The sequence below is a fragment of the Mesoplodon mirus genome (genome assembly GCF_964341445.2).
Source record: "Mesoplodon mirus genome assembly, chromosome: 12".
Taxonomy (NCBI): Eukaryota; Metazoa; Chordata; class Mammalia; order Artiodactyla; family Ziphiidae; genus Mesoplodon; species Mesoplodon mirus.
Window position 1 is genome coordinate 93773134 of NC_138988.1, and position 12168 is coordinate 93785301.

Below are 12168 nucleotides of genomic sequence, written 5' to 3' on the forward strand. Positions count from 1 at the left end.
CAGTTGCTCTGTGTAAGGCTCACTGCTAAATTTGGGGAGAAATGGGAGGTCAGAGAAAGTGAGTTGGAGAGTGAAAAGGAGAACCCAGGAGTATAAACTAAGGTTGTCATGTTTAACAGGCTCTTGCTTAGTTGAAGAGGTGTGATGACAGGTAAAGTTAAGGAAATCAAAAGAAGTAAAGGGCAGTCAATGTGAGAATGATCACAAGGCGTTATTACACATGATTAATTGCCAAAAGGTGATAGTAGAGAAAATGAAAGCCATCGTGTTAGGATAGGATGGGCCTCATGCTTCAGAGAGTCAATCCTAAACTCTCACTGGCTTAACCAAGTTGAAGTTTCCTTCTCCCTGATCCAGCATGTGCTGTGAATCTGGTGTCTCTGCAGGGCACTGTCCACGCATGGCTCCCCGATGCAGGCTGCATGGATCTTTTTATCCTACCATCTAGAGACCTCCCTGTGATCACAGGGGGAGAGAGAACTTGGAGAATTACACCAGCGATGAAATGCTTCAAAGCTTTGCCCTGGAAAGGGCATGTGCCACCTGCTATGTCCTAGACGAGGCATTCAGCCTTTTATACATAAGCTCCCACCTTTCCAATCCTCTCATTCCTTCTTGTGTTTCTTCCACCCAGCACACTGTAGGTGCTCCATGAATATCTGTAGGGTGAAGGAATGAGTGAACATAGCAATGAACTGTCACTTGTGACTGATTGTGTTTATAACAGGAATGCACGTGACAGCCCCTGAACCCAGACTTGGAAAAACTAAGCCTGGCTTGAAGATGTTGATTAAAATTAAAAGAGCATTATTTAAAAAATAATAATAATAACAACAGAGCTGACATTGATTAGCCACGGTGAGTGGAAAATCATGAAGACATGAACAGATTAAATCCAGTCTAGCTGGTGGTAGAGATCCTGATAAAGCCCAGCCTTTCATGCTTCAGCCCTGTCTTGGCCCTGTCACTGTCCCCCGCGTGAAGTCACAGTTCATGTGTTATCTGGCGCCAGCTGCCCTTCTAGCCTTGTTCCTCCTGAACCAGGTAGAGGTTACTGTCCTCATTTTAAAACGAAGAAGCTGAATTAAGGAGAGGTTAACCTGTCCAGGATGCTGCCGTGATTCCAGCCCAGGTGTGTTTGACTGCACTGCACCGTCTCTCCCCTGCGTCAGGCTCTCTCACACGTGCACCTGCTGCCTTCAGTCCTGGGGTCTGGCAGACGGCAGCATCCACCTCCAGATCAATGGAGAAGGGGGTTCCAGACAGGGGCAAAAGCACGGCTGAGCCAAGCATAGCAGCCGAATGTGAAAAATAAGTTGGAAGCTCTGTGTGTGAATCAATATGGAAAGCGGTATGCTCATAGAGAGTGGGGCAGGTCGCACTGGAAAGGTAGGGAGGGGTCACAGCACATGTGTCAGACCAGAGAACGGGGCCTCTCAGCCACGTCTCCATGTGTTGTATTTGATCAAGAGAAACCTGAATGCTGGGAGTACCAGTGATCACAGCCACTAACAGATTCCTAGAAAATGGGGCTTGTTTCTGGTTTGGGAGGGTGGTAGGTGGAGATGGAGGGGCCCTGCCTGTCATTGTTTTAATGTGGGCAGGGCAGTGCTGTGGAGAGGATCCTGAACTGAGGGTTCGTAATCACTGGAGATCTTTCAGCAAGCTGGTGATGGGACCAGCCGTGTTTCAGTGAGATTAGCTTTACAACTGTGTTCACGGCCTAGGAGATGGTGGGGAGAAAACCAGAGACGGTGGCCCTGGTTGGGAGGTTATTACAGGTAAAAGGAGATAAGACTTTGAAAACTTGGGAGCATTATGAAGGGACAGGTGTGGTTGACACTACAAGGAAAGAATTGACCAAAACAGAATGATTGTGTGGACGTAAGAAACAAGGAGAGGAGTTGGAGATAACTGACTTTTTGAGCCCAGGTGGCTATTGAAGGTGTCCTATGTTGTATATTTTTTGAGCTTTTTTTTTTTTTTTTTTGCGGTACGCGGGCCTCTCACTGCTGTGGCCTCTCCTGTTGCGGAGCACAGGCTCCGGACGCGCAGGCTCAGCGGCCATGGCTCACGGGCCCAGTCGCTCCACGGCATGTGGGATCTTCCCGGACCGGGGCACGAACCCGTGTCCCCTGCATCAGCAGGCGGACTCCCAACCACTGCGCCACCAGGGAAGCCCTTGAGCTTATTTTAGTAAGTGTTGTTCTATGAGTTGAGGCTTCTTGGGTAGAATTGGGGGTAGCCTTAGACCAAGATAAGCCCCCTTTGCATAACTGCGTATTGTCTTAACCACAACCTTATCTCTTCCTGCCCTGCCCTCCCCAAGGTTTAGGATCAATTCTTAAATCAGCAGCAAAGTCATCAGGCTGCAATTTCATCTCCGTCCTGGCCCTCTAGTGGAGATAATGGCTTAAACGTGGGCCGTTTAAACGTAGAATTAAAAACGTTGCAGCATCTAGCCCCTGATGAGAGAGGGCTCACTGTCCACGCCGTGAGAACTGTCTTTCTCTCCTGCTGGTTTGCCTCGTTACCAGACTCAAGCTCCCCATGGCTCTGGGAAACACGTGGCAACATTTTGCTGGTTGGTCAAGGTTTTGCAAGCTGACAATTCATCTGAGCTTCACGAGGCCACTGTACATTGCTTTCTTGGTTGTTTTAGTCGGACAGGAGAGTGCCAGTTTTGATAGAAGGGAGAAAGAAGGCTGGTGTGACAGAGGGGGAATGTTTTGCATTCCTATTTTACTTTCTGGGGCTAGTCGTATCACATTTCATAGGCGCCTGTCTCTAGTGGCAGAGGACAGTCTAATGAGAGAAGCTAAATTGTATGCAGTTCACACACCTCAAGTCTTAGCTCCCAAGAACCAGAGTGAGTGCTGAGTCCCTGGGATTCAGAAGTCCATCAGCCCCAGGTCTCTTTTCCTTGAATATAGGCTGGAGTTGGAGAGATGCTAGTAGGGGAGAAGAAAACTGCTAACCTCCTGCCTTCTTTTTCTCTGCTTTCTGTGTGGGTCTGGGAAGCTGGCATCTCTGGCCAGAGGTGCAGAAAGTGTGATAGAGGAGGAGGGCTTCAGCTCGCCGTCCCTCTCCCTGGAAGGCCCTTGGCCCTTCTGACACTGCCCTTGGTGGGTAGGCCTTCCTGCGTGCCCTAGTTGGCAAGTGAACTCCTCCTCTCTATGAAAGCTTTGCCCCTTCTCCAATCTGAGCAAGGAGTAGGGCCCTGCTTCGAGTGGGAGACACTTGGCATTCTCCATCATTTCAAGTCCTCTTACTAGCCCATAAAATCACCACAATTTGTTAGATTGATTCTTAAGATTCCTTTGAAATAGCAAGATGATCGGAAACCTCAATCATGTTTGGGTTGGGGGAGGGTGTACATTTAAACAGAAAGGCTGAACTATTTATAGATTGTGATGTATTATGTTTCAGGGAGAAGGTGGCAGTCAGCTTTGTTCCCCATCTTGTATAGTTTCAAGAGTAGTTTCTCACTTGTTACTAGAAGACTGTAAACATTTCGAATCTCCAGTGATATCTATATTCTTTTGATGTACTTTGCAGAGAAACTCAATCAGGAACAGGCTTCAGAGTAAGCTAACTAAAGCATCTTGGGCTTTTGATCACTTTCCATTAGCATGAACAGTAATCTCTGTCCTGTCGGATTTTGTTTGAAAGGGCGTTTGCTGTTTAATGAAGATAAACACGTTGCTGGGTATTTAATACATCTTCTCAACTCAGGGACTGAAAAATTCATACGTGAGATTAGCCCTGTTGCCAGAGAGGGGATTTTCAATGTCCCAAACATTTCTCTAGCCATTGGCTGAACTTTTGAAGTGTGCTTGTGCTAAAAAGAACAGATACTGAACAGATATGTCATTTACAAAGCCTTCTGTTTCAATGGTGGGTCCCAGGGGCCTTTCAACCACGTTGTTGCTCTGTAATATTTGGTCAAAGGAAACCTGAGTGTAAGGAGGACACGTGATCACAGCCACTAACAAATTCCTAGAAAGTGATGCTTGTTGTTTGTTGCTGGTTAGATGGTGGCCGTGTGGGGCAGGGGGTCTGAGCCGCTTTTCTTGTCACTGTTTTAATGCATATTCTGCTGTTGCTACTGACTCCGGCTTTGGCTCTTGCTCTGGCTTGCAGGAGGGAGAGTATAACTGCTCTTCTTGGTGTCTGAAAACCTATGGGGAGAAATCTGAGAAGGCAGGCCGCAGGGCCAGCCATAGGCTTTGCTCAGCCCATTCTGTTGCTCTTTGCTTGCTGACATATTGGGAGAAAAAAAAAGGCTTGGGTTCTAAAGTTGATTCTGTCTTAAGAGAAGAGTGCCTTTTACATGTTTAGAACTTGGAAATGCTGTTTTTAAAATAAATTTAGTATTTGAAAAGCAGGTGTCCAAGGAGTACAGATTCCTAATTGAAAGAGAACAGTAAACAAAGCTGTTGCTTCCCTGTTAATGTAAAATGCATTCCTTTCCCATCGAGTTGAGGGGCGGATTGGAGATGTGCCTATGGTCACATGCAGCTGTCTGTAGGTTCTGTGACCATTGTAGATTCCATGGCTCCGCATCAGAGTCACTTGTGTCTTCTGCAGGAGTTATTTAGGGCCACGCAAACAAGTGGTGCTTTCTGAGGGAGGGGGACAGTGTATTAAAATCCTGTGCTAACACCTTTCCTCTCAGCCCGGGTGGCAGAACTTCCGAGGGTGAGAACATTCCTGTCGCCGTGAGGCTGAGTGGAGGGGGTGCCCCGTGTGTTCTGCTGCCGGCTCACACCTGGCTGCCTCGGGGCATCCTGTCCTGTCACCAGACTTACCCTCGAGTCTGCACAGAGATCAGAGGGACCTGGTGAGGAGAAAGACGGGAGCAAGGTCAGAGCTGCGCGCTTAGCAGCTCAGGTGCAGGAGGAAGCCGGGCCACCTGGGAGGGTCCTCTGGCGGTGGGTCAGCCCCTCAGGCAGCGTGGTGGCCTGAGACGGACCTTCTCACCCCTGCTGACGCCCCACAGAGTCCTTCCTGTTTGCTCCAAGCCTCCGCAGCCTCACTTCTCTGTTCCCTGCTCCCTGAAGGCCACTTGTGCAGTGGGTGTATTAACTTGAATTTCTGAGATCATGAGTGAGCAGTTTGGAGAAGGTGGTAGATGCTCCAGGCTTCTACCCCTAGTCCTGCAATAGACTCGAGCTTATTCACTTAGTGTCTCTTGTGTTACAAGACAAAGGAGGTTAGGGATACGTCCTATTATGGAAGTTGTTTGCTGCCTGTCCATTTATGAGGGGGAGTGGAAGATAGAGGCGGGGGCCCTGTAAATTCCCATGCACGTTTTCTCCTGTTTGAAGTATGAAGTCAGGATAATTGGATTCGCGTGCGGATGCCCCCTAGTGGCCAGCACGGGGCCCTTGAAGAAGGCCGGTCCCAACTGCCACGGCCTCCCATCCCCAAGGAAACGCAACACCCACTTCACAGGAGTTGAGTGTCACATCAACTTTGTATTTCCTTACTGCGCTTTGTCTACCACGTAGGAAAAAAATCCAAAGCATTGTTACAGAACAGAGAAAGAAGTGCTCTTGCGACACTAAAGGAGGAGAACTCTTAGGTCTGTAGCATGTCTGTATAATAAGTCTACTGGATGTGACAGAAGACTCTTTAAAGCTCTGATGTAAATATGTTCATGGCCAACTGATGCACTAAAGGCGAATTATACTATTGGCAATAGTGGGCAAGTCCTCTGCTGGCTTCCTACCCTTAAGTAGACAAGCTTTAGAAAACTTCAAAATTTTCTCAGCCGTTTAGTTGGCCAAGGCAAAATTTGTTTTCCTCACGCAGAAGGTTGATATATATAGTTAACCTTCTGCTTGCTGACTATAGAGCTTTCATATAGTCTTATATAACGAAAGCTTTATTCACTCATGATTATCTTTTGAATGAATTGTGTAAATTCTGTTTCTGATGAATTTTTTTTCTAGTCGGTTCAACCAGTCAAGTATGAAATGAGGGGCTAGTGTGAGCTTGATCAAGTGCATAGGAATCACCTTGGGGTCTTGTTAAAATGCACTTTCTGACCCTCTAGGGCTGAGGTGAGGCCTGAGATTCCGGATTTCTAAGAAGCTTCCAGGTGATGCCAAAGACCGCACTTACAGAAACAAAATAATAGTTGAGTAGCAAGGTGTTAGGTGATGCAGTCTGTGTCCTCCAGAATCTTATGAGCTAAAAAGGGACTTGAAAAAGTATTCAAGTAATTAGGGCATAAGACAGAACATAATGAAGTGTACAATGAAAGTAAAAACATGCTTTAGGGAGTTAAGAGATGGAAATGATCACTTCTGATTGGGAAGATCTGGAAGTTTTTCATGGAGAAGGTGGTTTTTGAAATTGGAGTTGAGATTTGGGTTAGTCCGCAGCAGCGGTGGGTAGGAGTGGTGAAGGCAAATGAGTCAAAAAGCATAGATTCTGGAAAATGAAGAGTATGTCCAAGGAACAAGCAGGAGCCCATTTGCCTGGGGTGGGGAAGGTATGAGATACAGTTGGAAAAGTAAGTAGAAGTGATACTATGGACTGTCAGGCAGTGTAGGATGAAAACTCTGGACTAAAATCAAGTAGATTTTAGTTTGTTTGTAGATTTTCTGATGATGCCCATTCTAACTGGTGTGAGGTGATAACTGCATTGTAGTTTTGTTTTGCATTTCTCTAATAATTAGTGATGTTGAGCAGCTTTTCATGTGCCTCTTGGCCATCTGTATATTTTCTTTGGAGAAATGTCTATTTAGGTCTTCTGCCCATTTTTTGATTGGGTTGTTTGTTTTTTTAATATTGAGCTGCATGAGCTGTTTATATATTTTGGAGATTAATCCTTTGTCCGTTATTTGTTTGCAAATATTTTCTCCCATTTTGAGGGTTGTCTTTTTGCCTTGTAGTTTTCGTTGCAAAGGCTTTGAAGTTTCATTAGGTCCCATTCATTTATTTTTGTTTTTATTTCCATTACTCTAGGAGGTGGATCAAAAAAGACCTTGCTGTGATTTATGTCAAAGAGTGTTCTTCCTATGTTTTCCTCTAAGAGTTTTATAGTGTCTGGTCTTACATTTAGGTCTCTAATCCATTTTGAGTTTATTTTTGTGTATGGTGTTAGGGAGTGTTCTAATTTCATTCTTTTACATGTAGCTGTCCAGTTTTCCCAGCACCACTTATTGAAGAGACTGTCTTTTCTCCATTCTGTATCTTTGCCTCCTTATAGATTAGTTGACCATAGGTGTGTGGCTTTATCTCTGGGCTTTCTATCCTACTCCATTGATCTATATTTCTTTTTTTGTGCCAGTACCGTATCATATTGTCTTGATTACTGTAGATTTGTAGTATAGTCTGAAGTCAGGGAGTCTGATTCCTCCAGCTCCGTTTTTTTTCCCTCAAGACTGCTTTGGCTATTCGGGGGTCTTCTTTTGTGTCTCCATACAAATTTTAAGATTTTTTGTTCTAGTTATGTTTTTAAAAAAATGCCACTGGTAATTTGATAGGGATTGCATTGAATCTGTATATTGCTTTGGGTAGTACAGTCATCTTCACAATATTGTTTCTTCCAACCCAAGAACGTGATATGTCTCTCCATCTGTTTGTGTCATCTTTGATTTCTTTCATCAGTGTCTTATAGTTTTCTGAGTACAGGTCTTTTACCTCCCTAGGTGGGTTTATTCCTAGGTATTTTATTCTTTTTGTTGCAGTGGTGAATGGGATTGTTTCCTTAATTTCTCTTTCTGATCTTTCATTGTTAGTGTATAGGAATGCAAGAGATTTCTGTGCATTAATTTTGTATCCAACTTTACCAAATTCATTGATTAGCTCTAGTAGTTTTCTGGTGGCATCTTTAGGATTCTCTATGTATAGTATCATGTCAACTGCGAACAGTGACAGTTTTACTTCTTTTCCAATTTGTATTCCTTTTATTTCTTCTCCGATTGCCGTGGCTAGGACTTCCAAAACTATGTTGAATAATAGTGGTGAGAGTGGACATCCTTGTTTTGTTCCTGATCTTAGAGGAAGTGCTTTCAGTTTCTCATCACTGAGAATGATGTTTGCTGCGGGTTTGTCGTATATGGCCTTTATTATGTTGAAGTAGGTTCCCTCTATGCCCACTTTCTGGAGAGTTTTTATCATAAATGGGTGTTGAATTTTGTCAAAAGCTTTTTCTGCATCTATTGAGATGATCATATGGTTTTTATTCTTCAGTTTGTTAATATGGTGTATCACATTGATTGATTTGTGTATATTGAAGAATCCTTGCATCCCTGGGATAAATCCCACTTGATCATGGTGTATGATCCTTTTAATGTGTTGTTGGATTCCGTTTGCTAGTATTTTGTTGAGGATTTTTGCATCTATATTCATCAGTGATATTGGTCTGTAATTTTCTTTTTCTGTAGTATCTTTGTCTGGTTTTGGTATCAGGGTGATGGTGGACTCATAGAATGAGTTTGGGAGCATTCCTTCCTCTGCAATTTTTTGGGAGAGTTTGAAAAGGATGGATGTTAGCTCTTCTCTAAATGTTTGATAGAATTCACCTGTGAAGCCATCTGGTCCTGGGCTTTTGTTTGTTGGAAGATTTTTAATCACAGTTTCAATTTCATTACTTGTGATTGGTCTTTTCATATTTTCTGTTTCTTCCTGGTTCAGTCTTGGAAGGTTATATCTTTCTAAGAATTTGTCCATTTCTTCCAGGTTGTCCATTTTATTGGCATAGAGTTGCTTGTAGTAGACTCTTAGGATGCTTTGTATTTCTGCAGTGTCTCTTGTAACTTCTCCTTTTTCGTTTCTAATTTTATTGATTCGAGTCCTCTCCCCCTTTTTCTTGATGAGTCTGGCTAATGGTTTATCAATTTTGTTTATCTTCTCAAAGAACCAGCTTTTAGTTTTATTGATCTTTGCTATTGTTTTCTTTGTTTCTATTTCATTCATTTCTGCTCTGATCTTGATGATTTCTTTCCTTATGCTAACTTTGGGTTTTGTTTGTTCTTCTTTCTCTAGTTCCTTTAGGTGTAAGGTTAGACTTTTTGAGATTTTTCTTATTTCTTGAGGTAGGCTTGTATTGCTATAAACTTCCCTCTTAGAACTACTTTTGCTGCATCCCATAGGTTTTGGATCATTGTGTTTTGTTGTAATTTGTCTCTGGGTATAAGTGTTCTCCAGTTTGTGAGTCACCCACCCAGCAGTTATGGGATTTGATTTTACTGAGATTGCACCCCTCCTACCGTCTCATTGTGGCTTCTCCTTTGTCTTTGGATGTGGGGTATGTTTTTTGGTGAGTTCCAGTGTCTTCCTGTCGATGATTGTTCCGCAGTTAGTTGTGATTCTGGTGCTCTTGCAAGAGGGAGTGAGCGCACGTCCTTCTACTCTGCCATCTTGAACCAACCTCCGTCCTTGTGCTTCGTCTAAAATAGCTTCTTACCCTGCTTTGCTCTTTTCATAACACTTTTTGCTATCTGACATGATTTTTTATTTGTGCCAAGTATGGCAAGTAGGGCCAAGCCTTGCCCTCAAGGAGCTTATAGTCAACTGGAAGAGGTAGACAATAAATACGTAAACGAATATATATAATGAGAAATGAAGGAAAAATGAGAAAAAATAACAAGGGGGAGGGATGGAGCCACTTTAGCTTGGGTGGGCAGGAAAAGCCTGGCTTAGGAGATGACATTAACCTGAAGATAGGCAGAGCAACCGGCATATGCAAAAGCCTTGAGATGAAAGTGCTTGGCACATTCAAAGAACCTGATCTTGAACCCATGTGGCTGAAGAACAGGGTGAGTTCGAGGGCTGTGAAGTTAGAGTTGGCAAGCCACAGAAGTGAAGAACCTTGGAATTGACAAGGAGGTTCGAGTCTGTTAAGTACCTGGAAAGTCACGTGAGGGCTTAAACACTCAGGGTGGATTAGAGGATGGCAAGGAAGCAGGGAATGGGGAAGGAAAACCTGTAGTTGGCCTGAGAGGAAGTGATAGTGGTTTGGACTTGAATGGTGGTAGCAACCTCAGAGAGAGGTAGATGAGTTCAAGACACATGTATTCTCAAGGTCTGCTGTGCAGGACTTGTAGTTTTCTGCTGTGGATGAAGGATAGGGACGTGGTCACTGGGCTAATTCCTAGGTTTCTGGCTTGAGCAAGTAAGGAAATGAATGTGTCGCTCACAGAGATGGGGAGAACAGGCACAGAACAGAATTTTGAAAATGTTGAGTTTAAGGTGTACATGAGACATTCTTTTTTTAAAAAAAAATGTGGTGGAATACAGAATTTGCCATTTTAAGCTGTTCAGTTCAGTAGTGTTAAGTATGTACATGTTGTGCCCCCGATCTCCAGAACTCTTTTCATCTTGTAAAACTGAAACTCCACATTCATTAAATAATAACTTCCCATTCTTCTCCCCCAGCCCCTGGCAAGCACCGTTTAACTTCCTGTCTCTGAAGTTGAGTACTCTCAATATATCATATAAGTGGATTCTAGATACCATATAAGTATTTGTCCTTTTGGGACTGACTTACTTCACTTAGCACAGCTTTCCTAAGGTTCAGCCATACTGTAGCGTATGTCAGAATTTCCTTCCTTTTTAAGGATCAATAATATTCCACTGTATGTATATACATTTTGTTTATTCACACTTGGGTTGCTTTCACCTTTTGATTTTTGGGAATAATGCTATGAACATGCGTGTACAAATATCTGTTCAAGTTCCTGCTTTCAATTCTTTGGGAAAATACCCAGAAGTACAACTGCTGGATTGTATGGTAATTCTATTTTTAATTTTTTGAGGAGCCATTGTACTGTTTTCCACAGTGGCATCACCGTTTCACATTCCTACCAACAGTGCACAAAGGTTCCGCTTTCTCTACAGCCTTACCTGTGCTTGTTTTCTGTGTTTTTGATAGTAGCTATCTTAAGGGGTGTGAGGTGGTGAGATATTCTTTTTAGTAGATATTTCAGGTAGGGTGTTCTGTCTTCAGATCTACAGATCAAGAAGAGGTTTGGGTGTGAGATACAGGTTCAAATTTAAGCTATCATCCATCCTTTCAGTGAGGTTTTTTTTCCAACTTGACTGTAAACATTTTTAAAAAAATATATTTATTTATTTATTTTTGGCTGCATTGGGTCTTTGTTGCTGTGTGGGCTTCTCATTGTGGTGGCTTCTCTTGTTGTGGAGCGTGGGCTCTAGGCACGCAGGCTTTGGTAGTTGTGGCTCACTGGCTTCAATAGTTGTGGCTCGCCGGCTCTAGAGCACAGGCTCAGTAGTTCTGGCACTACGGGCTTAGTTGCTCCACAGCATGTGGGATCTTCCCATATCAGGAATCGAACCCATGTCCCCTGCATTGGCAGGCGGTTTCTTAATCACTGCACCACCAGGGAATCCCGACTGTAAACATTTTAAGAAGTTAGAGATTCAGCTCAAAGAGTCAGATTTTTACTTAAACTATTTAGCCTCACAAGCATATATATATATAATATATATATATTATATATATATATATATAATATATATATATTTTGGCTGTGTTGGGTCTTTGTTGCTGCGTGTGGGCTTTCTCTAGTTGGGGCGAGCAGGGGCTACTCTTTGTTGCTGTGTGGGCTTCTCATTGTGGTGGCTTCTCTTGTTGCAGAGCGCGGGCTCTAGGCACATGGGCTTCAGTAGTTGTGGCTCGCGGGCTCTAGAGCGCAGGCTCAGTATGTGTGGCGCACGGGCTTAGTTGCTCTGCAGCATGTGGTATCTTCCCGGACCAGGGCTTGAACCCGTGTCCCCTGCATTGGCAGGTGGATTCTTAACCACTGCGCCGCCCGGGCAGCCCACAAGCATGTCTTGAAGTCATAGTAGATTAACTTAAAAACATTCCTTTTTTTTCTACTTCATATTAGTTCTGTAAAAAAAATAATAATTTGTTTGCAACTTCATAGTGCTAGTGTCTCTGTCATCTTCTGAACCACTTTACAAGTCATCTGATACAGCATTCCAGGGCAGATTATCTTGACTTCCATCTAAGTCATCTGAGATACAAATATGTTTTGAATCTGTGTGCGATGCTGTCAACAAGAATTGTATCCCAAGCCACAAGTACCCATGTCTATATCTATTGATTACATTTTAAATACCTTTCCAGCCAAAACAAATCACATAGCCAAGCTCAGTTAATGTGCACATGGATACAAGGAGGCA

At 43.5% G+C, this 12168-nt stretch overlaps 1 protein-coding gene across 4 annotated transcripts in view; it reads left to right on the forward strand.

Annotated features, from left to right (window-relative positions):
• ATXN1 (ataxin 1) overlaps positions 1–12168 on the forward strand; it is a 406640-nt gene that overhangs the window by 221754 nt on the left and 172718 nt on the right. The window lies entirely within an intron of this gene.